Below are 12,584 nucleotides of genomic sequence, written 5' to 3'. Positions count from 1 at the left end.
AGAGTATGATTTAGAGTGTCTGCTGCGTGGTGATATTGATAAAGAAACTGTAAATATGTGAAAAGTGTATTTTTACTGTAAATTTCAAATTTTTGTATAAAGTTTCTGCCATGGATGTTCTTAGTCTTGTAGAATTGGGGTCGTCAGCACAGAGGAGAATGGGAGAGCAATCACAAACGAGAAAGAAAAAAGATGAGAAGTTCAAAGAAAATGGGAGATCGGTAAAAGAACCGAGAAAAGCTCGGAGAAAGGAGTCCAATGATAGGACTACGAACTCGCAGTAGTCAGACCCACGCTCAGGTATAAACTAACAAAATAGAGCATCCAAGACATAAAGATAATACTTCGATGACCACAGAATGTTATCATGAAAGTGAAAATCGAAAGAAACCTAGGTATCATCTATCATAAGAGTTGTTACCATCGTCAAATCCAACCATGAAATGTTTCTCAAAATATATGCATATATCTTTGAATAACTATTCTGAGTCACATCATGATCATGATTTACATAACCTTCTTCTAAAAATCGTTCTGCCTCTCCCAAAAAGTTCTTTCATGCATCACAACCCATGAAATTTCCATACAACCATTGGAATCCATGTATGAAAATGGTATATGTTGTGCTCGTGTAACATTCACTCGGAATAGGCAGTGTTTCATATGGCATATATTTGTTCGTGTCGCCTATCCAGTCATTCATTCGAAATAGACAATGTTTCACGAGGCATACATTTTTTCATGTCTTCTATCCATTCAATTACTCACTCGAAGTGGGCAATGTTTCACAAGGCGTACGTCTATTCGTACCCTCTACACCATCATATCATCACGCATCAAACATGGCCTTATTTTTATCATTTGTAAATATTCCTATACTAAAAGGCTCAGTGTCATCACTAGGAAGTCAATGTGCGCCCTTTCAATAGGGTCTTATAGACTTTGAATAGAACATTTGGTTCGACTGATCTCTATTTCCATCTCGTAAAGTTAAACTTGTAAATTTATACATATATATGATGTGCCAAATATATACATACATTTACACATCCTTTACACATAAGTTCATCCCATTTTGAGTTGATTAAGAGTTGATATTGCCTAAGAAAGTTATATTTGCATATTGTAGGTGTCAAGGCAAGAAAGGAAGGAAAAGAGTGCAAAATGAAGATTTTTACTCAAGAACCAATTCCCGATCGATCGGACCTGCCAAAACAGCCTTGAATTCATGGAGACAGATTGTATTTCCGATCGATCGGAACAGTGTCTGATCGATCGGAGGTACTATTCACAGCACGCGTAGTTTCACGAAAAAGTTCCGAATTCACTTGTTTTTAAGCCAAAACGACCCCAACTTGTTTTGAAAACGACATAAGAGTTTGGGGAAGTATAAAAGGGTAAAAAATAGGGTTTTGGGGGAGTTCTTGGAGGGTTTTTCATTCTACCACCATTGGAGAGCTTGGAGCCACCATTGGAGCTTGGAGAAGAAGAGGGTCTACAAGGGGGTTTTCTCTCTCCTTTTCTATCCTAGTTTCTATGGTTGATTTCCTTTGTTTAATGATGTATTTTGCTTCCATGAGTGGCTAGATTTCTTACTAGGGACTTAATGTAACCAAACCTTGAAGATTCAATAAACTTGGTTTCCTTATTTCTTGATTTCTCTCTCTCTCTTGATTTTCTATGGGTGTGATTAATGCTTTTGAATGTTTGGCCGTCATTCAATTGATTTGTTGCCTAGATTGAGCCGGAAGGAGATATCTAGGGTTTGCCTCAAGCCATAGATGACATAGGGTGCATGAACCATAGGAATATAGGTTTGTGACTTATGCAATTGCTAAATGATTTCCATAGTTCTTAATGGGTTTTTGATATATTAATCCGATTGTTAGGAATAACAGAGATTTATGTTGAAAATATGATTGATGTATCTAGGAATAGAACATTGAATAGGTTGGGAAATCGATTGTCATTATAGAGAGAGGAATTAGGGAATAAGGGACCAAGGGAATTGAATTGGATAGGTGAGGTGACGCTAAGTACCTTAGTGCTTTCCATCCTTGATTTCATACTTGTGTTTGATTTGTATTTGTTCTTTTGCTTTAGTTTAGTTTAAAAACAAAATCAATCTCGAATCCGTTTCCCCAATTTGCATAGTTGTTACTAGTTTGACATTGATCTTGATTGCCAACACATCCCTAGTGGAAACGATAATTTACTCATCTCTTTATTACTTGTACGATTTGTGCGCTTGCAATTAAATCCATATCAAGTTTTTGGCGCCGTTGCCGGGGATTGAGGCAATTGTTTTTTGTGTCAAATTAGGTTTTCAATTGTGTTAATTGGTTTTTATTTTTCTGCAGAAATTCTTTCTCTTGTATGAGCTTGGGGAGACGTTCTATTAATCCGGAATTAATTGCTATTGACTTGGAGGTTGAAAGGACTCTTCACAATCTTAGACGGGACCTTATTAATAATCAAATGGAAGGTATGAGAGACAATCAAAGAAGGGGGAATGTTGGTGATCTTGGTGGAGCTTTAAATGTGGATGATGGTAATGGTAATGGTGGAGGTACTAATGAAAGAAATGGTGGTGAAGCGGTTGAAAACCCTCCTAGGCAATTTGATCCTCGCTCTCTTGAGGATTGTGCTAGGCCTACTTGGGATACAAATCCTTCAAGCATTCGCTATCCTCCTATCAATGCTACTAATTTTGAGATCAAGCCGGCTATCATCAACATTATCTCTAATTCGGTGGTTTTCTATGGTCTTCCTAATGAAGAGCCTAATGTACATCTTCGCTCTTTCTTGCATGTGTGCACTACTTTTGGGATTGACGGAGCTTCTAAGGATGCTATCTTGTTGAGGTTATTCCCATTTTCTTTGAGGGACAAGGCTAAGGGATGGTTGATGTCCTTGCCTCCCAATTCTATCACCACTTGGGATGAGATGGCGGAGCAATTCTTGACGAAATTCTTTCCTCTGGGCAAGGCGGTGCAAATTAGGACGGATATCATGTCCTTTGCCCAAAAGGATATTGAATCATTTTATGAGGCTTGGGAGCGCTTTAAAGGCATTATTCGAAGTTGCCCAAATCATGGTCTTCCAGAATGGGTGGTGTACCAAGCTTTCTATAATGGGTTGTGCATGTATACTAAGGAGATTATTGATGCGGCTGCGGGAGGTTCTTTTATGACCAAAAATCAAGAGGAGGCTCGGGAATTACTTGATAAAGTGGCCAAGACCACTAACTCTTGGTCCTCGGTGAGGGGGAATCCAAAACAAGGGGGAAGTTATAGAGATGATGAAGTTATGTCTACCTTGGCTATTATGGCAAAGAAGATTGAGGCATTGACCCTAAATCAAGCTCAAAGGGTACATGCTATGCAAAACACACATTCTCATATGTATTGTGCTTATTGTTGTGGACATCATCCTACGGGGGAGTGCCTTATTGCTTCTTCCTCTGACTCTAGTGAGCAAGTGAATGTCATTGGTGGAGGCAACTTCAATCAACCCCGCAATGATCCTTATTCCAACTTCTACAATTCGGGATTTAGGAATCACCCCAACTTCTCTTGGAGTAATACTCAAAATGTGCAAAATCCTCAACATCTAGTGCAGCCCCAAGAGAAGAAGAGAGATATTGATGAGATGTTCTCAAAGCTAGCCGGAGGCCTAGATACACTTACAACTCATACCTCCCAATTTATGACAAGGACGGAGCAATACATGAGTAAAACTGATGCTACTCTACAAGCTCAAGCAACTTTGATGCAAAGCTATGGAACTTCCATCCGGAATCTTGAGATACAATTGGGGCAAATAGCTAACAATTTGTCATTTAGAGAAAGAGGTACCTTGCCAAGCCAACCGGAATTGAATCCAAAAGGGAAGGACAAAGAGCAATGCATGGCAATCACTCTTCGGACTGGTAAGGTGGTTAAAAATGCTTCTAATCTAGATGCCGAAAAGGCAAAAATTTTGCAGGAGGAGGAGAAGTGCAGGAAAACAGGGGAGAACGAAGCTGAAAAATGTCCAGAGACAATTTTTGATCGATCGGAGGGGATTCCCGATCGATCGGGCCTCCTTGGTAAAACTTTACTCGAGGCTATTTCCGATCGATCGGAGCCCCACCCGATCGATCGGCCTGTTCCAACTCCTGTGAAAATGAAAGATGTGCATCCATGATATGCAATTGAGCCCGATTGGCCAGATAGTTCTCTCCCTGCACCTCCATTAAAGGCCTATGTGCCTCCAATTCCATTTCCTCAAAGGTTAAAGAGCAACAAAAAGCATGATGATCAATTCTCTAAATTTTTGGAGGTATTCAAGAAGCTTCAAGTGAACATCCCCTTTGCCGAAGCTTTAGAGCAAATTCCTTGCTATGCCAAATTCATGAAAGAGATCTTATCCAAGAAGCGGAGGTTGAAGGAGCATGAAAAGATACATTTGACCGAAGAGTGTAGTGCCATTGTGCAACGGAAGCTCCCAATTAAGCAAGATGATCCTGGAAGTTTCACAATCCCGTGCACCATTGGAAACACCTTGATTGAAAGATCTTTATGTGATCTTGGAGCTAGCATCAATTTGATGCCATTATCGGTAGCTAAGCAAATTGGGATTAATGAGATTAGTCCAACCACGGTGTCTTTGCAAATGGCGGATAGATCTATCAAGTATCCTATTGGCATGGTGGAGGATGTTTTAGTGAAGGTGGGTGATCTTATGTTCCTGGTGGATTTTCTTATCTTGGATATGGAAGCCAATCCCACCACTCCCATAATCTTGGGAAGGTCATTCTTGAGCACCGGGAGAGCTTTGATAGATGTTGAAAAATGGAAGCTTACTTTGAGAGGTGTGGGAGGTGATCAAATCACTTTTAAAGTGTTTGGCAACAAAAGGCAAGAGGAGGTTTCTCAACAATGCCTCCAAGTGGAGCATATTGACATGGTTATCCCCGACACTCTTAAAAGTGATGCTCCATATATTCCGGTGGAAGTTTTCCTAGTCCAAGACTCCAAAGTGAAGCATGAAATTCCCAAGGCAGCCACCCAAGCTGAAAATGATGTATCAAAGTTTCAAGTTGAAGATCCCAAGGAGAAGAAAAAGAAGAGCAAGAAAAAGAAGAAGAGGAAGACCAAGAAAACGAAGAAAAATGCATATCCTAAGGAAATGGTGGTGATGAAAGCTAATGCTCCTTGCATGGCACCTAAGCAATCAAATGTCAATCCTAAGAAGCCATCAAGGGGAGTCTACAGCACAACCCTCAAGGATCCCGGTTGAATTCACGAAGGGAAGTCGGGCTGAAGACTTTAAACCAAGCGCTTTTGGGAGGTAACCCAGGTTTTATTGTTCTATCTCTATCTTTTTATTTTTATTTTCACCTATTCCATGCATTGAGGACATTGCATATTTTAAGTGCGGGGGTGGGAATTTAGATGTCTCGTTTTTGTAAAAAAAAAAAAAGTTAACTTCAAATGCCTTGTGCCATGTCACTCTTGAGTGTATTTGGATGAATTTTGTGATCTTTGAAGCATTGATGGATATTGCTATGGACATTCTTTCCAATTGAGTTGTTCCTATCTTGAACATTGTTTTGTCCATTGTGCCTTTGTGAATATGGAACACTTGATTGTGGGGTATGAAATATGACTTGACTTTGGCATTTGTGGTTGTTTGAGATCAATTTGATTCTAAGTAGCACTACTTGAGCAATTAAAAAGAGAAAAAAATATATAAAAAAGAAAAAAAATAGAAAAGAGAAGAAAAAATTGTGTTTATTAATAAATGGTTTCTTTCATAAGTTTTCTGCTGAGTAACCAGGCCTCTTGCCTAGCAAGCAATGAGTTTCGCGTAAAAAGGTAGGAAATGAATGTTAGAGTACCTTGGTGACAAGTTTAACCTCGTAGCCTTTTTGACTTGGGTAATTAGATCAGTTGGGGTGTCTTAACACCTAGTGCCCTAAGTCAACTGGATTGGGAGTCATTGGTCGAAAGCTCGTTACATGAGTCATTTAGAAAGCTTAAGGAGGTTGAACATTGCACAAGTCACCTTTGAGAAGAAAAAGAAAGAAAAAAAAATGTGAATAAGAATGAAGTTTGAATAGATGCTCATTGTATTTGCTTTTGGATTCTTATTGTTCTTGGAAGACTACATGGCCATTGTTTAGGTCACTTTGAAGCCAAATATCAAGTGAAATCCATTATGTGCATCAATTCTAGAATTTATAAGCAAAGTGGATGAGATAAGATTCTTGAAGGAATGCTTTTATTGGTTTGAATGCCCTAATGTTTGGTTTGTTAGTGTGGCTAGGGTTGCAATTGTGAGTTCATTTTATACTCTTGTTGATGGCATGAATTTTGGCATTGAAGTTGTTTAATGTTTGTGGGTATCATTCTAGTAAACCCTCAGGAGAAACAACTCCTCCTACTAGGGGCACCTAGGGGTTTAAAGGCTTGTGGCACATGCTAAGTGTCATCGTGAGCCCTACGAAAGTGGCATAGATTAGTTACTTATTTAGAGTAGGTCTTAGTTGTTTTATTTTTCATTTGAGCTTAACGGAAAATACTCTTTCCCTCCTTTATTCATTCTCAATTTGCTCGAGGACGAGCAAAGATTAAGTGTGGGGGTGTTTGATGTGCCAAATATATACATGCATTTGCATATCCTTTACACATAAGTTCATCCCATTTTGAGTTGATTAAGAGTTGATATTGCCTAAGAAAGTTATATTTGCATATTGTAGGTGTCAAGGCAAGAAAGGAAGGAAAAGAGTGCAAAATGAAGATTTTTACTCCAGAACCGATTCCCGATCGATCAGAGCCATTCCTAATCGATCGGACCTGCCAAAACAGCCTTGAATTCATGGAGACAGATTGTATTTCCGATCAATCGGAATAGTGTCCGATCGTTCGGATGTACTATTCAAAGCACGCGCAGTTTCGCGAAAAAGTTCCAAATTCACTTGTTTTTAAGCCAAAACGACCCCAACTTGTTTTGAAAACGACATAAGAGTTTGGGGAAGTATAAAAGGGCAAAAAATAGGGTTTTGGGGGAGTTCTTGGAGGGTTTTTCATTCTACCACCATTGGAGAGCTTGGAGCCACCATTGGAGCTTGGAGAAGAAGAGGGTCTACAAGGGGGTTTTCTCTCTCCTTTTCTATCCTAGTTTCTATGGTTGATTTTCTTTGTTTAATGATGTATTTTGCTTCCATGAGTGGCTAGATTTCTTACTAGGGACTTAATGTAACCAAACCTTGAAGATTCAATAAACTTGGTTTCCTTATTTCTTGATTTCTCTCTCTCTCTTGATTTTCTATGGGTGTGATTAATGCTTTTGAATGTTTAGCCATCATTCAATTGATTTGTTGCCTAGATTGAGACCGGAAGAAGATATCTAGGGTTTGCCTCAAGCCATAGATGACATAGGGTGCATGAACCATAGGAATATAGGTTTGTGACTTATGCAATTGCTAAATGATTTCCATAGTTCTTAATGGGTTTTTGATATATTAATCCGATTGTTAGGAATAACAGGGATTTATGTTGAAAATATGATTGATGTATCTAGGAATAGAACATTGAATAGGTTGAGAAATCGATTGTCATTATAGAGAGAGGAATTAGGGAATAAGGGACCAAGGGAATTGAATTGGATAGGTGAGGTGACGTTAAGTACTTTAGTGCTTTCCATCCTTGATTTCATACTTGTGTTTGATTTGTCTTTGTTCTTTTGCTTTAGTTTAGTTTAAAAACAAAATCAATCTCGTATCCGTTTCCCCAATTTGCATAATTGTTACTAGTTTGACATTGATCTTGATTGCCAACACATCCCTAGTGGAAACGATAATTTACTTATCTCTTTATTACTTGTACGATTTGTGCGCTTGCAATTAAATCCATATCAATATACACACTCCCATCAGCAATAGTAGAATATAGAACTCCTTGATTCTAATGGTAATTGTCCCATTTGGATAGATGTTATGGGAAGCCTAACACCTTCCCCACACATAATGGACCACTAGACCCATATAGACCTCTAGAATCAATATAGATCATGTCTTATTGTAAGAAGTCAATGTGTATGGGTGGATCGTGATGACACATCCGAGTACGCCCATGTGTCGTGCCCCTAATTATGATAGATAGCTATATGGGTTTTGCTATCTTAGAATAAATGTCATTATACATCCCCTTTCGAAAGAAACCCTTCTCCAATGCAGTAGCTATATGGGTTCGTAAAATGGCAACTCACTCTCTTGGTTGATATATTTACACACATCGGAAGATATATAAAGTCAAGAGATAAAAACGGAAGATATATAAAGTCAAGAGATAAAAAAGCGAGGGATGCACAAATGTCGTGTTTGCCAAAGCTCACTCTTCGTTTGTTTCTCACTCTGGGATTCGACTTTCTGAGGTGAGATGTTAGGGTTTTTGTATTTTTTCATTCTCTATGATTTTGGTTTAGATTTCTAAGTTTTTGCATTGTACGATCGAAGAATTGATGTGTCCTCGCAATGCTCAACAATCTGTGTAGACAAGTTGTAGCTCGTTCTCTTATTAGAATCTAAATCGGGACCTACACAACCCTCCAGTCTCCACAAGGATAGTTTCTATCTCTAGTTTCGGAGCTCAAGCATGATAGAGAGAGTTGAGTGTGAACTAAGGGAGGTTTTCGATATGTGTGAGCATGAAAAAAAGAATGAATACTTTAATAATTTTTGGAGATACAGATCTACTTTTTGGTATGCTAGATCTGACACACAAGAAAAGAGAATTAGGAGAATACATATTCACTTAAGATGTTGATGCATGAGCATTTTTTTTTTATATTTTGTTCAATTCAAACGCTACTATACATAACAATTTCATTTTAGCGCAACTGATGCAGGTGTTCTAATTCTTGAAAGCAGATGTACAAACTAAATCATTCAAGATAACCATGAGTTTCAAATCTAAATCTTGTGGCTGATAAATTGTATGTTTTGCTTTTGAAAATTTTAGGACAAAATAATTCTCTCTGTTATCAAACTAAACACCATTTTACCAATTCTATCCTTAAACTTTTGACTTACATATTTCAATCTTTAAGGTTTCATTTAAGTACCCAAATTGATTAAAATTTTTTGATTTATAATTAGGTCTATAAAAATTTTCGAAGTATCTCCATCTTTGGTTGAGTGGGACCTTTAAGCCAATATGCCTGATGAATTTTATTTCAATCATTGGATGATAGCTTGAGATTTTTTTCTAAGCCCTGGGTAACTATCTAACTCATTTAAATTAACTTCCATGCGAGCTTCCTTGAAAGGGCCATCTATACAAGTAGGTTATGATTCAAATTCGACCTTTTAATCAAATACTTTTCTATATTTGCTAAAAAATATTAAAATTTTACAACAACATACTCAAATTAATTGTATTGTGATTTGACAATTAATTAGATGCAAAAATAAACATAACACATAAATCAGAACACTACAAAATTAGTTCCCAACATATCTATGCCCCTGCATTGTTTGCTTTGAACTTGTTTTAAATTGAAAGCCATGACGAGATTTAAAAATATCGTATTCGATAACAACAATTGTAGGAAATTAAATTTAATCTAGTACAACGGAACCACAACAATATTTAAAATCATAAACAACTAAGTTTATGATCAACAAAATAAAAGAAACCAAGAGTTGACATCAGTCATATCTACGAATCATGAAATAAAATACATACCCTAGAGGTCGAGTCAATACCATGTGAGGTGTCTGAGGTGAGACTTGAGAATGACTGAGTGAAATTGTCAAGTTTAGATGAGAGAGGTGTCTAAGGTGAGACCTTGAGAGGCTGAGAGACTAAGGCTAGACTTTGTTTGAGTTCATCAAATGACATTTGGGTAGGGGTTTAAAAAATCATAGAAACCAAACCGACCGATTGGTCAATTATTTTCAAAAAAAAAATTTACTTAGCACCGACCAAAATAACCGATCAATTGGGTATGATAAAAAATTTACTTAAATTCATGTCAACAAATAAAATATAAAAAAACCAACAGTTTACAATTGGGGCCTAATGATTGAAAAGTGAAGATGGTAGGTTTTGATGAAAAAGAATCTATCACCTCACAAACCCTCAAATTGAGGGGTTACAAAATGTTGAGTTTGAGAGTTAAGAGAAGAGAAAATTTTCCCTTCTTTCACCCAACCTAACCCTCCATCTTATAATCCTAGTACGGTGAAGTTACTTCTCTCTCCTTAACCCTCCCCACTTAACTCTATAAATACCAATCCAAGCAAGTCCTAATAGGGCATTTGGTTGGTGTTTTGAGGGGGGAATGAGGGTGAGATTAGTATATTATCTTGTTTGATTGAGTTTTGAAGGGTGAAATCTCAAACTCATTCCACCCTCTATTCTCCACAAGGGAGAATGAGTTTTGATATGCAAAAGAATCTTTTACACTTGTTATAAAACATTATTTTATTTTCTAAAAAGAAAATGGTAATATGAAAATTGTACTATTAATATTCACATGCTCACTCTTTATTTTATACCAAATATGACCATGACTCATCTCACACTGACGTTTTCATAATCTCGTACTCACCTCACACAATTATTAACCAAATGTTGTCCCACAAGGGTTTAAGACAATCCATGTGGGATTGGGGAATGGTTACTTTTTTTTTCTTTGTTGTGAGAATTCACAACCACTAATGTTAGGGTTATGTACCGGAAATGATTGCTTGAATTATTTAATTCCTATTATTTAATAATTATTTTTCAAATTTTTTGTTACAAAATTTTAATTAATTCGGAAGAGACAGGTCATAAGTTTTAACCATTAATAAATTTTAATTGCAATGAGAAAAGGTTATCTAAAATTTATAATTTTAATTCTGCAGTTCCTAAACAAAAATTACGTTATTTTTTTTTTTTAAAAAAAAAATAATGAAAAAGGTAAATGTATCAAAAGAAAAGGCATGATATACAAATAGATGCACTCAATTTCTTTGGGGAAAGAGAAATATGTCATATAAAAAATTAAAGCAATTAAAAAAATAAACGCTCATCAACTTTTAAATTTCAAAGTTAAAACTCAAAAGCAAAAAGATTAAGAAAGGGGAAACAAAAGCATAAAACTACAAAACGAACACAATACCAGTGGTGGGCTCTTTTTTTATATTTTTTTCAGGATCTTATTGGATTTTGCAAGCAAGTGTAGTAACACTATCGATAAGGACAGTGCTCTCTATAAGCATAACCCATTTGAAGGTGACATCATGCGAGGCCAACACCCATTTGCATGACACGTGGCAACAAAAAGCTTACTGAGTTAGGCCGTTTTACATCTTGAGTGGCCATTGACATCGACATTATGCTTTGGAGACTACAAACATGCGAGTGTCCGTTGTCGGTCTCTTACTGTAGCTGATTCTATAGTTGTTGCAACTTGCAAGAGTTAATTAATAGAAAATATTATTGAATTGTGTGACTATTGCCATATACGGCTATACAACCCCGTACGTGATTATTGAAATTTCTCAACTCGAACACTCACTATTTAAATCTTTCCCACGACATGTCACTTGATTGATTGATAGAAACACCTATGGCACAGGCCCCAATGACCCAAAATTTTTTTCATTAACCTTATTATGAGGATGTGAAGGCTTACAACGAAAAAAGAAAGAGACTCTCAGTGACATTGACCCAGTCCACTAAACTATTTTTCTAAGCCACAAGCCCACCCAAACTCAACTCACTATCACTATCTCTCGTTTGTTGCCAAACAATCAATATGTTTAATTCCTATTATTTAATATGTTTGAATACCTCCGGAGACCCTAAAAAGTGGTCACGAACAATAGGGTGTTTGCGGTATTAGTAATGTGATAAATAAATTTGTATTTTCATATAGTTTTGAAATATTATTAATATATTTTTGTGTTAGCGGTCTATATTTGTAAATCATGAAATCATGACATAAATAACCCAAAATTTTTGATAGATTAATATGTGAATCATTAATGCGTTTATTGTTTATATTTGTGAATCGTGAACCATGAAATAAAGAATCAAAAAATATAAAAGGAAGCTGCCCTAGACGCTGCACGACTTTTTGTGCCCCAATGATGCTAAATGCTGGGTCCACTTCCTATGGAGTCCTCAAACTATAATACACTAAAAAATGTCTCATAATTCACAAAAACTTTGCAATTCAATTTCTATCAAAACTTCAGAACAATTGCGAAACCCTCAAAACCCATTTTCACTATGCCTTTTCAAACTTTCAAACCCACACAAAGCATGCATTTTCCATCACAATCACTCATTTCATTCCCAATTCGCCCTTTCCAAGAATGCAATTTGGGCTGTAATTGCTAACGACACTACAGGCTACATTGAGCATGTTACCCGATCCAATGAATAAAGTCAAATAGGTCCATTGAGGAGAGCCTGGCTGGCGTCGTTGTTTATGAGTTAAGAAATTCCAACCAGGAATTCATGTTAGTTTCAAGGACTTCTATGAGAACGACCCTGAGTTTATTGTGCTTCAAAAAGGAAGATGCAGAGACACTTCTTCAT

At 36.8% G+C, this 12,584-nt stretch overlaps 1 non-coding gene across 1 annotated transcript; it reads right to left on the bottom strand.

Moving 5' to 3' along the window:
* Positions 1 to 2,995: 2,995 nt before the first annotated feature.
* On the bottom strand, positions 2,996 to 3,101 carry LOC119995733. The gene has a single exon (XR_005467694.1). It is a non-coding gene; the product is annotated as a small nucleolar RNA R71 (small nucleolar RNA).
* Between the last annotated feature and the right edge of the window lie 9,483 nt (positions 3,102 to 12,584).

This window comes from Tripterygium wilfordii, chromosome 3, assembly GCF_013401445.1.
Source record: "Tripterygium wilfordii isolate XIE 37 chromosome 3, ASM1340144v1, whole genome shotgun sequence".
NCBI lineage: Eukaryota > Viridiplantae > Streptophyta > Magnoliopsida > Celastrales > Celastraceae > Tripterygium > Tripterygium wilfordii.
The sequence above is the reverse complement of the archived record's forward strand: the minus strand, read 5'-3'. Positions and strand labels throughout refer to the sequence as shown.